General features: G+C 42.0%; 2 pseudogenes; both read right to left on the reverse strand.

The window, feature by feature from the left end:
- Window positions 1-1,064: 1,064 nt before the first annotated feature.
- LOC142460871 (CXXC motif containing zinc binding protein pseudogene) lies at window positions 1,065-1,548 on the reverse strand (annotated as a pseudogene).
- Window positions 1,549-9,091: 7,543 nt separating this feature from the next.
- LOC142461044 (RWD domain-containing protein 4 pseudogene) lies at window positions 9,092-10,114 on the reverse strand (annotated as a pseudogene).
- Window positions 10,115-19,327: the final 9,213 nt, after the last annotated feature.

A 19,327-nucleotide genomic window follows, 5' to 3' on the forward strand; every position in this document is an offset into this window, starting at 1 on the left:
TATTGAGCAGGGCCACATTATAAACTGTTCTTATGTTATGGCTTAGACCAAGTATGAATTCAAGATTCATTCACACATCTAAGGTATACATATATTTATGGTCCACTTTAGAGACAGCATTATCAGCTTGAGAAATAATGTAAACAACCTCTATGGGATATTGGCATTTTAAGAGCAAATTAGCCAGTGTTATAGACTCTAAAATGCCTATAAAGTCTTAGGTTAAAATATATGAAAGTTCACCTATACTGATTCAAAACTTAAATGGCAGAACACATAAGTAAGCAATGAGACGCAAACAAAGGATAAGACTATTTGTTTGCAAAACTAAGACATGTCATAAACAGGAAAGAAAACATGAAAGAGGCAAATACATGGTGCAGTTATGCTATGGGAAAGCCACTACAGGTTAATTATTCTTTTCAAAGTCAGACCCAAACATCACAGGAATAACTGGAGGAACTAACATTTTCACCTTTGCTGATACCACAGCAGTAATTCTTAGTATTTCTAAAGCTGAGCAGTAATACAGATTCCCAGTAAATTGCACGTAACTTTTACTGTCAAAGCTATACCAATATTTTTTTTCAAGAAGGAACACCATCTTTTATTCCACAGCATTAAATAACTGCCCCAGCACCATTTACCGATAAGCTGACAATAAAAACACCGACAAATTAAACGTTAAGTGTGGCCACAGGAGGCTAAGGCACGCCCAGCAGGAGCAAAGGGGAGCACAGGGCCTGGCTGTGCATCAGGAGGACTTTCACCCTGGCTCTGGATGCGGGGCCAGGTGTCCATCTCAGCTGGTGAGCAGAGACCAGGTGACAGTCCGGCTGGAATGCTGCAGAGCCGGTTCATGCCAAGACTGGGTTCTGAAGTGACACTACATAATGGATCCTGGATCCTGTGCCCAGGCTGCTGGGCTGACAGCTCTGTCCCACAAGGCCATGCTGCCAAGCCTTTAGACGCGCCTGCATACTTGGGACAGCTGCGAGGGGACCAGTCTTAATGGCCGGCTGCCTGGGGCACTCTGTCCACTTGAGTTCCTCCGGTGAGAGGGCTCAGCACTTCACAAACTGGTGTGTGACCTCGTAGATTCCCACCGACTCCTGAGCCTTCTCATCATAGTCCAGTCCTTCTCCTGCAGGTTAATGTCACTGAAGCTTGTCCCTGACTCCACTCCCTCGGCAGCAAACCCAGCCTGCGACTGGAAATCCACTGGTTTGAGACCCCGGCACTCAAACTCCACGATTGTCTTGAATTTCTCGCTGTCCTCAGTGTTGTAAGACTTGATGGTGCTCCTTAAAATGTCAATAGAGTTTTCCCAGGCACACAGCTTGCACTTCTGGACCATGGAAGCACTGCCACGGCCTCCTTTAAGTGCCACGCTGTCCATGAGCTGGATGTATTGCCACTTCTCTGAGACCTCACCACAATTTCCACATTTCATCTTCAGGTACCACCGGAAGTCCTCGCCCACAGGCCACAGGCCGGTGAGGTTCTCCAGCATGGCTCTGAACTGCAGCGCGATTTTCCCCATCGTGGCCCAGTTCGGCCGGCGCCGGTGGCCGGCGCTGCTTTTTGCTATACCGATATTACCAAACTTTTAGTTCTATTCTGACAAAGACCCTCAGGTTGAGAAATTGTTTGAATACTTGAAAAGACTCTTTGAAAAGAAACAAAACTCAAATGTATTTTAGGTTAAGCCATAGAGAAGGTCTCAATTATCAAACAACTAAAAACAAACATTATCAGATAAATAGGAATTTATTACAAGTATTGTTTTCCCAAATAAGAAAAGTAAATATTCAGACTTTTTACTCCATTGTGGTCTATGCAGCAAAAAGAAGCAGAATTTCATAGTTGACAGGTTAAAAAAATATATTCCATTCCTCCTACCATTGTAAACTTTCATGATTAAACATCTTGACAGATTAAACATCATGAGAAAAGTATAAACAGGTACACATTTGTTAAAAGAAGCAATTCAAAAAAAAGAAGCAGTTCTCCTTTGAAAAATAAAAAGGAACTACAAAAAGTATTATGTATGAAGTCCAAATACTGGTATTTAAATTTCTTTGAAGCAATTTATACTTCACTAAAAGGAAAAAGGCTTTAAAGATGAGAAGCCTATTAATATGGTACATGCTGCCAAGTAATAGTTCACTCAGTATTTCGCTCCACTGGGATGAGGGTTTGAGAACTGTTTCACATTCTTTTTTCTCCTCAAAACATCGTATTGGCAGCTAATACAGATATCACATCATTCCATAGTTCAATCACATCAAACAGTATTGAACAATTGCTACCAAAATCCGTTTCAAAACACTCTCTTCCTTTTTGAATTCCTAGCTATCTGCTCCCCATTACCTTCCCCTCCTCCACTGTCCACCTAGGAACCCTTACTATACTTGCTTTTTCTACAGGTACGTCAATCCGGGATGGAGGGGGTCAGGAACCACATGACACAGTTTTAACCATTGAAGTCTGGTTTATCATTTTGTTCACCTATTCATCTCTCCAATGTACTCTTATTTCGTAACCAGTTTATTCCCGCCCCTCCATTATGGATGGAGGGATGTAACTGGAGGTTAATTTCCTGTGTACCTCTCACAAATGTGTCTTGGGCTTCCACTGTCATCTATAGCTTTCTGCGAACTAGAATCTCACAATTTAGTCTCTGATACTATTCCCTCCTTTGACTTTGGATTATATGATTTACAATCCTTCCGTATCTGATGATGGAGTAGTTCTTCCATGTAGACTTAGTTGACATCTCACTTAGATGACTGCTTGTTTGGAGACAAGCCTCTAAGATGCCAAACACCATTTTATGTGATAGCTGAGCACCATCTACTTTCCTCACCACACTTTGCAACAATATCTTCTGTGTTTCCTTCCTGAGGTCAAGTATCATGCAGGGCCATGATGTAAGAACTAATTGCTGTTAAGTCAGAGCTAGGATTTAGTGTGTTTTATATTCTTTTATCACATCCACAAGAATAAGATCATGTAAATTAATAGTGATTATATAATTCCTAATATTAGTCCATTTATAATGTAAGGTAGGCTTTTTATACAGTATAATAAACAGTAATATTTTCACCTTTTATTAAGGAAAGTTTATGAAGATAATTTAATAACAACCAAAGTTTAGCTTATATTTTAATGTAAGAAACATACAAAAATTATTTTCTATCCAAAGCCACTTCACTACCAGAAGTGTATTGGATGATTCTGAACACTAGGTTTTTTTCCCCTTACTTTTATTGGGAGCTTTTACATCTCTTATCATAATCCATACATTCATCCATTGTGTCATACACATTTGCACATGTGCCGCTATGTTAGACAAGGTTCTCTAGAGAAACAAAACCAGGACACTAATAATTTTATATATATTTAGATAGATAACATAAGAAATAAAGTTAATTAATCTATAGAGCAGTACAAATGGCTCAGTGCAACTCACTTCCGTGAGACAGCTAGTACACTGGCAGTCCTTCAAGTCTTGAGGGCCGCTGGGTTGTCCTCTGTGGAGCAATTCAGGCTTTCCGGCTACAGGCAGCAGACAGCAAGCAGGTCACCAACAGTCATCCAGACAACAGGATCCGACTGGCCCCTGCTCAAGAGATGTACCTTCCAGTAGCATGGCAAAGCAGATCTTGAAGGAACCTCAAGTTACAGTGACAACAGTCCATGGGTTAGGTGTCCCACAGGTAGTGTAACTTGCAAATTGAGGCACAAACAAGCAAGGCAGCCATAAACTGGTCCAATGATCAAAGAGCAAGAGAAGGAAGCGAGGCTTGCAGAGCCATTTATCTCTCCACCCTACAAATAATCTCACGTTTTCATTGGCCATGTTGACACAACAAACCTACCTATCACAATCCATCCTTTGCCAACTTGGCACCTGTACACAAATCGTTAACCATTTATAATTTCCAGACATTAATGAAATCACACCTAAACTTAACATCAAACATCTATCATACATATAAGTGAAAACACACAGTCCATTTGTATCTGATATACATGAACAAAGAAAAGATATTCAATAAGCACATATAAATAAAATACACTAAGAATCACAAATCTCACTTTTGCAATTGATCAAACATGGTCATAACTGATAGGTAGAACTACTTTCTTCTATTACCCAATCTGCATTACCTTTGTCCTCAGCAAGCACCTCAGCTGGCTGTGACTTTTTTTGCCTGGCAGAATGAACCAGACCTTCATTCCTGAGGGGTCTAGGTCATTAGACATCCTGTCAGGATTGAGCTACTGTGCCTTACCATTTACTTTAATCACAGGGCATGTTAGTACCAAGAGACAGCCTATGGGATCTCCTGGATTCCAGACATATTCTTCTTTAACTCCATTATGTAACGCCAGCCAATTTCTCCTTGGTAACCAGAATTAATCACACCTCTCAGTACAGTGTCACCCTTCCTGAACTTTTGATCCAAAGGCATGAGAAGCCCAAAGTGCCCAGGGGGCATTCTCAGCTGCCAGTTCAGTGGAATCCGTGCTGTGTTTCCAGGTGGAAGAGTTCCTTTCTTCGGGACCAGGACCTCCAGGCCTGAGAAACACAGGGTTGCTGGGACAGGAAGCAAAAATGCTGCAAGGGGATCACTAGGAGTAATAGTGAGTGGTGCCACTCCAGCTTCCACCCCTTGGTTCCTGGACCCATGAATTCTGGCTATTGAAGACACAGCACCATATATTGACCGCTGGTTTAGAGCATATACAGCTTCTTGGAGAACATTGCCCCAGCCCCGCAAGTTGTTGCCACCTACTTGGTGCCATAATTGTGTCTTTAGGAGCCCATTCCATCGTTCTATCCAGCCAGCTAATTCAGGATGATGAGGAACATGATACAACCAGTGGATTCCATGGGAATGGACTCATTGCATTTGCAGTGAAGTGAGTTCCTTTATCTGAAGCAATGCTATGTGGGATGCTGTATTGGACAGGGTTCTCTAGAGAGACAAACCAGATTGCTAGTAATTATATATAAATATAGATATATAATTCAAGAAATAAACCGTTAAATAATATACAGATAGATAGTACAAGAAATTAACAGTTAAATTATAAAGCAGTGAGACACTAGCAGTCCTTCAAGTTTTGAGAGCTGCCAGGTGCCGGTGCCCTTCTGTAGAGAGAGCTGGGCTATATATACCCAGGCAGCAAACAGCAAGGCAGGTCCCCAACTGTCATCAACTGTCAGTCCCCAGCTCCAGAGATGAACATTCCAATCATGTGGGCTTAAAGGGACCTCAACTTACAGCGACACAGTCCACAGGCTAGGCATCCCACAGGTAGTGTACCCCTTTAAACTGAGGTACAGAACAACCAAGGTGAGGCTCACTGAGCCATTTATCCCTCTGCCCTTCAGTTAATCATACTTGTGTTTATCGGCCAGGCTGGCACAATAAACTATAGCAGATGTCATACTGGTAGATGAGGCATTCTGTAAGTTCATGGATGGTAGTTTTGGCAGAAACATTGCTTGCAGGGAAGGCAAATCCATACCCAGAGTAGGTGTCTATTCCAGTAAGAACAAAACGCTGTCCCCTCCATGATGGAAGTGGTCCTATGTAATCAACCTTCCATCTAGTTGCCAGTTGATCTCGCTGAGGAATGGTCCCATATCTTGGACTTAATGTTGGTTCCTACTGCTGGCAAATGGCAGTAGCCAAGTTCAGCCTCACAGTATTCAAGTCAGCCTCGGTGAGCGGAAGTCCATGTTGCTGTGCCCATCCATAACATCCATCCCTGCTACCATGTCTACTTTGCTCATGTGCCCATTTGGCAATAACAGGAGTGGCAGAGGAAAGAGGAGGACCAGTCTCCACAGTGCGTGTCATCTTATCCACTTCATTGTGAAAGTTCTCCTCTTCAGAGGTAATTCTTTTGTGAATATTCATGAGACACGATTACTTTCTTGGCCCATTCCGAGAGGCCCATCCAAATACCTCTTCCCCACACATCCTTGTCACTAATTTTCCAATCATGTGCCTTTTGATTCCATGACCATCCAGCCAAGCTATTAGCCACAGACCATGAATCAGTATACAGTCTCACATCTGGCCATTTTTCTTTGTAGGCAAACTGAATGGCCAGGTGCACTGCTCAAAGTTCTGCCCATTGGGAAGATTTCCCTTCACCACTGTCCTTTAGGGAGATCCCAGAAAGGGGCTGTAGTGCTGCTGCTGTCCACTTACGAGTGGCACCTGCATATCGTGCAGAGCCATCCATAAACCAAGCATGACATTTTTGGTCGTCAGTTAAAGTATAATAAGGAACACACCAGGAGGCCATAGGTGCAGACTGAGAGAAAGGAGGCAATGTGACAGGAGTGGAGACTGGGCATTTGGGCCACTTCTTCATGCAGCTTACTTGTCCTTTCAGGGACTTCTTTGGCCCGATCTCGTATATACCACTTCCATTTAGCAATGGAGTGTTGCTGCGCACGTCCAACTTTATAACTCTGTGGGTCAGACAATACCCAGTTCATGATAGGTAGTTCAGGCCTCATGGTGACTTGGTGGCCCATGGTGAGGCATTCAGTCTCCACCAAGGCCCAGTAGCCGGCCAACAGCTGTTTTTCAAAGGGGGAGTAGTTGTTTGCAGAGGATGGCAGGAATTTACTCCAAAATCCAAATGGACTATACTGTGATTCACCTATAGGGGTCTACCAAAGACTCCACACTGCATCTTTATCTACAACTGACACCTCTAGCACCATTGGGTCAGCTGGATCATATGGTCCCAGTGACAAAGCAGCTTGCACGGCCGCCTGAACCTGTTGAAGAGCCTTTTCTTGTTCTGGGCCCCACTCAAAATTGGAGGCCTTTTGTGTCACTTGATAAATAGGTCAAAGTAGAACACCCAAGTGAGGGATATGTTGCCTCCCAAATCCGAAGAGGCCCACTAAGCATTATGCCTCCTGTTTAGTTGTTCGGGGGGTGGGGGGAGGGGGGCAGATGCAATAGCTTATTTTTCACTTTAGTAGGAATATCTCAATATGTCCCACACCACTGGATCCCTAGAAATTTTACTGAAGTAGAGGGTGCTTGAATCTTCATTGGGTTAATTTCCCAACCTCTTGTATGCAGATGTTGTACCAATGAATCTAGAGTCTTTGATACATACTCTTAGTGGGGCCAATCAACATAATGTCATCAATATAGTGGACTAATGTGACATTTTCTGGATTAGCCAGGTGATCAAGGTCCCTTTAGACTAAATTATGGCACAGGGAAGAAGAGTTGATGTACCCCTGGGGGAGAGTTGTGAAAGTGTATTGTTGGCCCTGCCAGCTGAAGGCAAATTGCTTCTGGTGGTCCTCCAAGACTGGTATTGAGAATAAGGCATTGGCCAGATCTATAGCTGCATACCAAGTACCAGGAGAAGTACTAATTTGTTCAAGCAATGTAATCACATCTGGAACGACAGCTTCTATTGGAGTCACCACCTGGTTAAGTTTATGGTAATCCACTATCATTCTCCAGGATCCATCTGTCTTCTTTACAGGCCAAATAGGTGGGTTAAATGGAGATGTAGTAGGAATCACCATTCTTGCATCGTTCAAGTCTTTGATGGTGGCACTGATCTCTGCAATCCCTCCAGGAATGCAGTACTGCTTTTGGTTTACTATTTTCCTAGACAATGGTAGTTCTAATGGTGTCCACTGGTCTTTCCTACCTGATAGCCCTTATTCCACGTTTCAGGGATCCAATATGGGGGTTCTTCCAGTTACTAAGTATGATGCATTACAATGATGCATTCTGGTACTGGGGAAATAAACACAGGATGCGTTTGGGGGGCTACTGGACCCATAGTAAGGCATACCTGAGCTAAAAATCCATTGATAAATTGACCTCCATAAGCCCTTCGAAATACTTTGGGTCTCCTGGAATTAGTTTCAGTTCAGAGCCAGTGTCCAGTAATTCCCCAAAATTTTGATTATTTCCTTTCCCCTATTGAACAGTCACTCTTGTGAAAGGCCGTTGTCCATTTTCAAAACATTCTCTTCCCACTTGAGTCCCTGATATCAGCTCCCCATTTCTTCCCCCTTCCTCCCCCACCCGTCCTAACCTCATGAGCCTTTGATAAGCTATAGATTATTATTTTCATATATTACATCATCCTCCATCGTCCCTCACCCACTTTCCCATTATTCTTCCCCCAGGGAGGGGGTTATAGATTGACTCTTGTGATCGATTTCCCCTTTGTACCTCCACCACCCTCCCCTAATAATGCTGGTATCACTACTCTCATTGTTGACCCTGAGGGGTTTATCTATCCTTGATTCCCTGTTTTGAGGGCTCTTATCTGTAGCAGTGTGCATGTTCTGGACTAATCCGATTTGTAGGGAAGAATTGAGGTCATGATGTGGGGGGAAGGAAGCACCAAAGAACTAGAGGAAAGTTGTGTGTTTCATTGGTGCCATACTGCACCCTGACCAGCTCATCTCTTCCCTAGGACTCCTCTGTGAGGGAATGTCCAATTGTCTACAGATGGGCATTGGGTCTCCACTCCATGCCTCCCCACCCCCATTCACCTTGGGTATGATTTTGTTCTGGGTCTTAGATGCCTGATACCCAATCCCATGTACACCTCATGATCACACAGGCTGGTGTTCTTCTTCCATGTGGGCTTTATTGTTTCTGAGCTAGATGGCCACTCGTTTATCTTCAAGCCTTTAAGACCTCAGATGCTATATCTTTTGATAGCTGGGCACCATCAGCTTTCTTCATCACATTTGCTTACGCACCCATTATGTCTTCAGTAATCGTGTTGGGACAGTAAGTACCACAGAATGCCGGATTGTTAGAACAAGGTGTTCTTGTGTTAAGAGAGTGCTTGAATCGAGGCCCAATGTTCATCTGCAACCTTAATTTTTAACATATAGATATGAATGCATAGTTCTATTCTCCTCTCAATATATATACATGCCTATATTTAGGCCTTTATAAATGCCCTATGCCTCCTGGTTCTTTCCTCTTTATTCAGGTTTAGTAATTCCTCACTGCTACAGTGCCCTTGATTAAGTCCCACTAGACTCTACTTTTTTTTAAAGTCCTCTTCTTTTCTCAAACTCCAAGTGTTTTCCAGCATTTTTAGAACCAGTTTTGCTTAATTGCTTAACCAGATCAACCTAGTTCTGGCCTTGAGGAAGTTCTCCTCTGTGATATGTTTTATCTCCCAGTTTACATTTCTGGAGTTTTGGAACTTGTCATTTTTTTGTCTTTTGTCTTACTTGATGGGACTTTATTAGAATTTCAACTTAAATGATATTGCTTACTGATGTCATAGAATGAGCCTGTTCCTTATTGTTCTTGGCACATTCAGATAATGGGCAGGTCACAGCAGTTCCAAGTTTAACTTCAACTACTTCCTCTAACTTGGCTAATATGCTGTGTTTTACAGCTGCTGACGTGGTGGTGTTTAAAAAAAAACAAAAAAGCATTCATGGATGTTGTTGGAGCTGTTTCTGGATATGTTTCTGTCCAAGAAATGTCAATTAAGAAGGCCTTTGTGTCACATTTTCTCCTACCCTGTATTGAAATCAAACTGGACATGATACCCAGAAACTTCATCTCCTTCATAAATAAAACACAATGCTTCTATTTACTGATCATGCTGGGGCCAAAGGAAGTCTCTCTGGTGGATGGAGTTTGCAGCAACTAAGAGAACTTAGGGCAGTAGACGTGAGCCTCTGACATTCCCTTTGAGACCCTGGGCTGGAGCAACAGACTCCAGTCACAGTGTCCAAGCAGCATGGGATGGGGCGGGGGTGGGGGGGATGTATGTGTGAGCCAGAGGTGGTCTCTGGACAGTCATCCAAGCATCTGAGGGAGGCAACATGGCAGTCTTTTTGGAGAATTTTTAAAAGATCTATTTCATTTGTTATGTGTCTGTTAAGATTTTCTACATCTGTCTGTTTTAACTTAGGTAAGTAATAAGTTTCTAGAAATTGATACATTTCATCTAAATTTTGAAATGCTTTGGATTACAGTCTTTTTTGTGATCTTTTATCACCTCCACTAGAATAAGGTCATATAAATCAACACTATTTACCGTTACTGATATTCATCGGTTTATATCTTTTTTATTTTACTTGATTCTGTGTGATGTTGCCACTATCATTTGGTATTCTGGATATGTGCATTTTCCCCGGAGGCTATCGATGCAAATGGAGAAGGAAGGTACTGTGACAGGAGTGGAAACTGTGGGCATTTGCATCACTTTTTCGTACAGTTTACTTGTACCTTCAGGTCTTGATCTAACTCTATCTGATATATACCACTTCCATTTAACAATGGAGTGTTTCTTTGTATGTCCAACTCTCTGAGACTCTGTGGGTCAGACAGTACCCAGTTCATGATGGGCAGGTCAGACCTCATGGTGACTTGGTGGCCCATGGCCTCAGTCTCCACTAAAGTCCAGTAACAGGTCAACAGCTGTTTTTTAAAGGGAGAGTAGTTGTCTGCAGAAGTTGTCAGGACTTTATTCCAAAATCCCAAGGGTCTACGTTGTGATCACCAATAGTGGTGTGCCAGAGACTCTACACTGTATCTCTCTTTATGATGGACGCCTCTAGCGCTGTTAGTTCAGCTGGTGTGGTAGTTACATAATCTGGTGCCAATTTGAGGATTCAGAGTGAAGGGGTAAAGTGTAGCCTGTCAATCAGGTAGCAGCTTGATGATCTCATTTGGAATCGCTAAGGAGATAAATAGCTCGCTTGAGTTGGGACACATGCTCACTCCCCTGGAGACTGTCTACTGACAAGGTTCACTTCCTGCAATCATCCCTGTGGAGAAGACACATGGAGAGAGGCTGATGGAGCCAGACCTTTGAAGCTGGAGAAGACACATGGAGACCCCTGCCAGCGCTGAGATGCTTACAATGCCACTGGATCCACAAGACCACCCACCCACTGGCCTTTGATCTTCCTGCAGTCAGTGTCATTGCATGTGCTTCATGAGTCTGAAGAGGACGTTATAGATTGGCATTGAGCATATGAGCTAATATCGGACTCATGGACTTGATCTGGACTGGGCTGGGATGTTTTCTCAATATTCAACTGCTTTTGTATATAAAGCTCTTTCTTATACACATGAGTATCTGTAAACATGTTTCTCTAGTCTACTCAGACGAGCATAGTTGGATCATGTGGTTCCAGTGGCAAAGCAACTTGTACAGTAACCTGAACCTGTTGCAGAGCCTTTTCTTGTTCTGGCACCACTCAAAATTGAAAGTCTTTAATTTCTCTTGATAAATAAATTGGAGTAGCACCCCTAAATGAGGGATTGTTGCCTCCAAAATTCAAAGAAGCACACAACTGCTTAGTTTATTTTGGGGGGAGATGCAATAACTTATCCTTCACTTCATAGGAATGTCTCAGCATGCCGCACACCATTGGATTCCTAGAAATTTTACTGAGGTGGAAGTCCTTCATTTTTGTTGGGTTGATTCTCCATCCTCTTGCACCCAGATGTTGTACCAGTGAATCTAGAGTCTTTGATACATCTTCCAAATGGGTCCAATCAGCATAAGGTCATCAATAGAGTGGACTAGTGTGACATTTTCTGGAAGAGATGGGTGATCAAGATCTCTTTGGACTAAATTATAGCACAGTGCAGAAGAGTGGATGTACCCCTGCAGGTTATTTGTGAAAGCGTATTGTTTCTCCTGCCAGCTGACGGTAAACTGCTTCTGGTGGTCCTTCGAGACTGGTATTGAGAAGAAGGGATTGGCCAGATCAACAGATGCATACCAAGTACCGAGAGAAGTATTAATTTGCTCAAACAATGAAATCACATTTGAATCGGCAGCTGCAATTGGAGTCACCATCTGGCTAAGTTTATGATAATCCACTGTCATTCTCTAAGCTCTGTCTTTTTTTTTTAAACAGACCAAATAGGAGAGTTAAATGGGGATGTGGTAGGAATCACCACCCATGCATCCTTCAAGTCTTTGATCTTGGCACTAATCTCTGCAATCCCTCCAGGAATGTGATTGCTTTTAGTTTACTGTAGTCTTAGGCAATGGAAGTTGTAATGGTGTCCACTTGGCCTTTCCTACCATGATTGCCCTTATTCCACATTTCAGGGATCCAATATGGGGGTTCTGCCAGTTACAAAGTATGTCTATTTCAATGATGCATTCTGGAACTGGGAAAATAAAGACAGGATGGTTTTAGGGGCCCACTGGACCCACAGTGAGGCATACCTGAGTTAAAACTCCATTGATAACTTGACCTCCATAAGCCCTCACTCTGACTGGCGAGCCTTCAAAACATTTTGATTCTCTTGCCATTAGTGTTAGTTCAGAGCCACTATCCAATAATTCCCAAAATGTTTAATTATGTCCTTTCCCCCAATGAATGCCACTCTTGTGAAGGGCCACGGGTCCCTTTGGGGAAGGCTAGAAGAAACACTAACAATTTAAACCTTTGGTGAAGTAGCAAGCTCCTTCTTCAAAAGGACCTGGCCATGCACACCTTCCCGACATGATTGCTGAAGAAAAATGCATGCATAAGCAAGTGTGGTGAAGAAAGCTGACGGTGCCCGGCTATCAAAAGATATAGCGTCTGGGGTCTTAAAGGCTTGAAGATAAACAAGCGGCCATCTAGCTGAGAAGCATCAAAGCCCATATGGAAGAAGCACACCAGCCTGTCTGACTACGAGGTGTAGAAGGGACCAGTTATCAGACATCAAAGAACTAAAAATCATATCAGTAGGTACCTTCCTGATATGATCAATGAAGACAAACATGTACATAAGCAAATGTGGTGAAGAAAGCTGATGGTGCCTGGCTATCAAAAAATATAGCGTCTGGGGTCTTAAAGGCTGGAAGATAAACAAGTGGCCATCTAATTCGGAAGCAGTAAAGCCCACATGGAAGAAACACACCAGCCTGTGTGACCACAAGCTGTTGAAGGGATCAAGTATCAAGCATCAAGGAACAAAAAACCATATTATTGTAAATGTGGTTGAGTGCAGAGTGGAGACTTAAAACCCATTGGTAGCCAACCAGACACCCCCCTTAATGAAGGGTTGTGGGGAGGAGATGAGCCAGTCAGGGTTCAGGGTAGCAACGATGAAACATATAACTTTCCTCTAGTTCTTAAATAGTTCCTCCCCCCCACTAGCATGATCCCAATTCTACCTTACAAATCCGGCTAGACCAGAGGATGTACATTGGTGCAGATAGCAACTGGAAACACAGGGAATCCAGGACAGTTGACTCCTTCAGGACCAGTGGTGAGAGTGGCAATGCCTGGAGGGTGGAGGGCATGTGGGGTAGAAAGGGGAAACTGATTTACAAGATTCTACATATAGCCTTCTCCCTGGGGGATGGACAGCAGAAAAGAGGGCGAGGGGAGACATCGGACAGTGTAACATATTACAAAATAATAATAATTTATGAATGATGAAAGGTTCATGAGGTAGGGGGAAGTGGGGAGGGAGGGGGAAAAGAGCAGTCGATATTAAGGGTACAAGTAGAAGGCAAATGTTTTGAGGCTGATGGCAACAAATGTACATATGCGCTTGACACAATGGATGGATGGATGGATAGTGATAAGAATTGTACGAGCCCCCAATAAAATGATTTTTTTTTAAAAAAAAGGACCTGGCCTTCCCCTCCCTCACTAAAGGGGTTGTGGGTCTATGAACTGGCTCATGTCTCGAAATATCCATGGAAATGGTTACTAGTGGTGTAGGATACTGGTGCAAGAAATGTAAAACTACACCAGTCTGAGTTCCTTGATATAGTCCCCCCCCCACTAAGCACAGATTTTTCTTTCAATATCTAAAAAAGATCAATTAAGAGAGGATCTAATACCTTATTTGGTTGGTTCACTGAAGCATGTGCTGCTAGATGGCCTAGATTAGACCAACTTGAAGTATCTGACCTACCTTGGTACACTGTAGAAGAAGCCATACAAAAGCTTAGGGACATTGATATGTTCAAATGATTCTTTCAGAATCATCCCATAGACCCCCAAAAGTAGTGCCCCAAGGACATATCTTTCATCACAACCATAGGAACAAGTTTGTGAAGTTGGCCCCAGCATCTCTGAAGACTCCTGTAATTGCTATTTTATGCACACCAGGATTAACAGAGGGAAGTGCCCTAAATGAGCTCCGACATTTGCCTACATGTGGATGATTGGGGCCCGTGGTGGTAGGGGGCAGGTGTCAGCACTGAATCAGCAGAGACAGGGTGGGCATGTTTATCATCATGGACAGCAAGTTTTCCGTAGTAATAAGAGCAACCTCTCTTGTGTGGAATTATGGCATTGGCTACTTAGCCCCAGGGTCTCTGATAGTGAAATACATGGGAAACCTCATAAGTATTTATGTGATATATACAGGCAGAAGAATGATAGATCAGATGAAGAGCAGTTCAACTTAAATCACCGCAGTAGAGTCACGACCCATCAATTAATTCCCAGTGGACTTGAATACTGAATCCGAATGGAGAAGATGAGTGCATAGTGAACAGACTGCTAAAAGGAAAAACTGATCTTTCTTGGAAGAAGTACCACCAGAGTGCTCCTCAGAGGCAAGGATGGCAAGGGTTTGATTTACATACTTTGGACATATTGTCAGGCAAGGCCAGTCCCCAAAGCAGGACATCATGTTTGGTAAAGTAGAGGGGCTGCGGAAAGGAAGGCCTTTTGGAAGATGGATTGCTACCATGGCTGCAACAGTGTGCTCAAGCATAGGAACCACTGTGAGGCTGGCACAGTACTGGGCAGTGTTTCCTTCTGTTGTGCATAATGTGGAGCTGGGTCAGAACTGACTTGATGGCACCTAAAAATAGCAACAGTGCCTTCAGTATGAAGAATATTACAGAGTGCTAAAAGAGTTCTGTAATACTACCTGAACAAGGTAGAAATTAAGGGGCAGTGTGGCTGAGAAGCCAAGGACCAGAAAGTGGCCTGCCTGTGGGCATGACTGAAATGAGACTGTCCTGACTGAAAAAACTATGTCCTGAGCATTTCTGATTTTGATTAGAGGTATAGAGTAACCTGTTGACTCCCTTAATGAATGACATTATTGTGAATATGATCTGTGAATTGTGTGTGACCGCTGCAATGAATTTCTGAACTGGCCAAAGAAGTAGAGACTGAAACACAGTTGGTATAAGAGTTGGTGAAGACAATAACCCAGCACAAATTTAAATAGGGATATAGCTAACCACCCCACCCCCCCCAAAAAAAACAAAAGATTTGAACAAGGAGGACTACAGAAGACTATTACAAGAAACCAAAAGTGACCTCCACAAATGGAAGGATATCCCATGCTCATGGGTCGGAAGACTTACTATAGTAATGATGTCAATCCTGCCCAAGGCACTAAAAAGTTTCATGCTATCCTGATACAATACCAACAAAGAATTGGAAAAACTGGCTACCAACCTCATATGGAGAGAGAAGCAGCCCAGAATTAGTAGAGAACTCTTCAAGAAGAAGGACACCGTGGGAAGGCTTGCTTTACCTGACTTTAGCACCTTCTATACAGCCACAGTGGTGAAAACAACGTGGTGCTGGTATAATTACAGATATTCAGACCAGTGGAAAAGAACTGAAAACCTAGAAATGAAATCATCAGCACACAGACAACTGATCTTTCATAAGAACCCCAAAAATATCAAATGGGAAGTGAGTTCGCACTTCAACAAGTGATGCAGGCAAAACTGGAAGCAAGACCCTTATCTCACACCATGCACAAGATTAAACTCCAGGAGGATCACAGACCTCGAGGAAAAACCACAAACCATTAGGGTCATTAATGAGGGAATTGGGACAAACCTAAGAACTTTGGCACAGGGAATACAATAGCTATTGGAAATAGGAAGGAGTAGTTATACCATGAGGGTAGGGGGAAGGTGGGGGAGAAGGGGGAGAAATGTGGAACTGACTATAATGATCCACCGTAAGATATGAAAATAATAACAATTTATAATTTATCAAGGGTCCATGAGGGAGGTCGGGTAGGGAAAGAAGGAAAAATGAGGAGCTACCAGGGGCTCAAACAGAAAGAAAATGTTTTGAAGATGCTGATAGCAACATATCTACAAATATGCTTGATACAATTGATGAATGGATTGTTATAAGAGCTGTAAGAATCCCCAATAAAATGATTTATTTAAAAAAAACAAAAAAGTTGGTGAAGAGGGCTGGAGGGTGGCAGCAAGCCTCCTAAGACTCACTCTTGGATGACAAGGAGTTGGATTCTCTTACCCCTCTGTGAAGTTATAGGAGATTACACAAGATGTCATTTACAACATTCATTTTCTTTCTTTTTTTTCAAAATATGTTTTCAACATGCCATTTCAACATACACCTATAGTAATTTTAATCAAATCAATATTAACTTATTATTATATACTATTTCAAAGTTTTACTTGGACTGCAATTTGAAAGTTATAAAAAGTTAAAAAACTGAACAAAAAATACCCAAGCCTGAAAACCACATATATGTATTATGGTTCTTATACAATCTCTTTAAAACAAATTTAGATGGTGCTATATAGAGATGTGCCAAATGGTTCAGACACCTATTTAAAAATTTTTTAACATTTATATTAGCGTACAATACCATTTACAAGGTTTTGTAAAATGCAGAACTTGAAACTATTCTCTTTAATATTGGAAAATAAATTAATAGCATTAACCATATGCAAGTTTGTTTCCTAATAAAACCAATCAATGTTGATAAAGTACTCCAGAACCAGCAGAGGGAGCTCAAACTTTCCTGTTGCTCTGCTTTTTAGTTTACTGAAAAAAAAAATTTTTTTTTCTCTCTTCAAAGATTCCTGGATGCTGAAAAATTATGTATTTTAAAAAATAATTTTAAATTGGAATATAATTGTATCATGTACTTTAGTTATAAATGCTCATTAGAATTATATAATTTCCATTTATTTTTCCAATAGTCTTTATTTCTAATTACAGATTTTTATTAAGATTTCAGGTTCTGATAAAGTGAACTAACCTAACATGGAACTCTTCCAACTATAATCACAAACATGATAACATATAGCAATGTAATACAATGAATATTTATAAAATACATGTTTCTAAACATGTTGTCATCCTCTGCACACACAGAGATATTAAAACATATCGGGTGAGACCACCCCCACCACAGGTTCTAGCAGGTCAGGTGGAATGTACAACCCATCTTTGAGGAAGCTCTTGGGCCCTGAGGTCCACAGGCACCCTCTCCACAGCCAAGATGCCAAAAGGAAGGTCAGCTCCACAGAAGGGACGGGGAAGGAGGCGCCCAAGAGGAGATCAGCGAAGTTGTCAGCAAAATCTTGTGGTTAGCAGCCCAACACATAACCATTATGCCACCCGGGCTCCTTGGTGAAAGAACATAGAATTAGTAAAATTGATAGATAGTGCCAAATTACCTTCCATAAGGGCTGTACCGATTTATCCTCTCTCAGGACCAATAAACCTATCCTTTCCAGGGGAACCAATCACAATGATCTACATATAATCCCTTCCTGGGGGTACGAACAACAGAAAAGTGGGTGAAGGGAGAAACCACTTAGTGTAAGACATGAAAATAATAATAATAATTTGAAAATTATCAAGAGTTCAGGAGGAAGGAAGGCTGGGGAGGGAGGGAAAAATGAGCTGATACTAAGGGCTCAAGTAGAAGGAAAATGTTTTGAAAATGATGATAGCAAGAAGTGTACAAATGCGTTTGACATGATGGATGGATGTATGGATTGTGGTAAGAGTTGTATGAGCCTCCAATAAAATGATTTTTTAAAAGCCTATCCTTTCCAAGATTGTTTACCAAGAAAGCGTATTAGCAAACTTTAAATGCTATCTGTCTAATACAGTGGTTCTCAACCTATGAGTTGGGACCACTTTGGGGGTCAAGTGACCCTTTCACAGGGGTCACCCAATTCATAACAGTAGCAAAATTACAGTTTGAAGTAGCAACAAAAATAATTTATGGTTGGGATTCACCACAACATAAGGAACTGTATTAAAGGGTCATGGTATTAGGAAGGTTGAGAACCACTGGTTTAGTAGACAAAAATTATGTCTTTATAGGTATAACCCAGAATTGTGTTGGGCAGAGCAGAGCTTTTGCAGTATGCATTTTCCCCGCTATGTGAGCATTGAGCAATTCGCTCTGAGTTAGTGCACCCACTGTAATCCCTGGGAAGGATCTCTAGAGTTACAGTGAATTTTTTTCATGATAACAGTTTTACTCGGACCTTGTTTTTTGTGATGGTCAATTTAAGAAAACAGAGGGTGGCTGTGAAATTTTTTGTTTCCTGCTCAGGAAAAAGTGCCACAGAAACTGTTGTGATGTTGAACACAGCTTACAAGGACAACACTGTGGGGAAAACTCAAGTGCGTGAGTGGTTTTCTTGGTTCAGAAAAGGTGAAATGTTGATTGATGACAAACCTCACTTTGGACATCTGTCAACTTCTCGTATGGATGAAAATGTTGACAAAATTCATGCACTTGCTCTAAATAAAAACAAAACAGACGACAGACCATTAAAGAAATGGGGAAGTTACCTGGACTATCTTGGAGCTCAGTTCAGTGGATTTTAGCCCAAGATTGGGGAATGCAAAGGGTCACTGTGAGATCTGTGCCTTGGGTTCTGACTGACCAGGAAAAAGAAAGTCAAGTGGAAACACGCCGTGCATCGAAAGAACAGCTCTGGAGCAACCCAGACATATTTCCCCAAGATCATTACTGGTGACAACATGGTGCTATTCTGATGACCATGAAAGAAAACATCAATTAAGCCAGTGGAAGACACCATTGTCTCCTTACCCCCCAAAAGCTCCTCAAGTGAAATAAAGATGATGCACTTTTTTTTAATGTGCGGGAGATAGTACATTTGGAGTTTGTTCCACCAGATCAGACTTTTAAACAAACTTTCTATTTAGAGGTTCTGAAAAGATTGTGTAACACTGTGTGACAAAAGAAGCCTGCTTTGTGCCAGACGGGACTGGTTTTGCCACCATGCCAATGCACCTGCACATGCAGCCATCTCAGTCACCAGTTTGGGGCATAAAACAGCATGCCTCTCTTCCCCACGCACCTTACTCACCTGACCTCATTCCATGTGACTTCTCTTTTGTTTCCACAAATGATGAGGGACATGAAAGGCCAGCTATTTGATATAGAACTGGTGAAGTAACAAACAAATAAACAGCCAAAAACAAGGGAGGTACTGTCAATTATCCAAACAGGTGAATTTGAAAAATGTTTCCAAGATATGTTGTTGTTAGGTAACATCCAGTCGATTC

This window comes from Tenrec ecaudatus, chromosome 11 (assembly GCF_050624435.1).
Source record: "Tenrec ecaudatus isolate mTenEca1 chromosome 11, mTenEca1.hap1, whole genome shotgun sequence".
Classification (NCBI taxonomy): domain Eukaryota; kingdom Metazoa; phylum Chordata; class Mammalia; order Afrosoricida; family Tenrecidae; genus Tenrec; species Tenrec ecaudatus.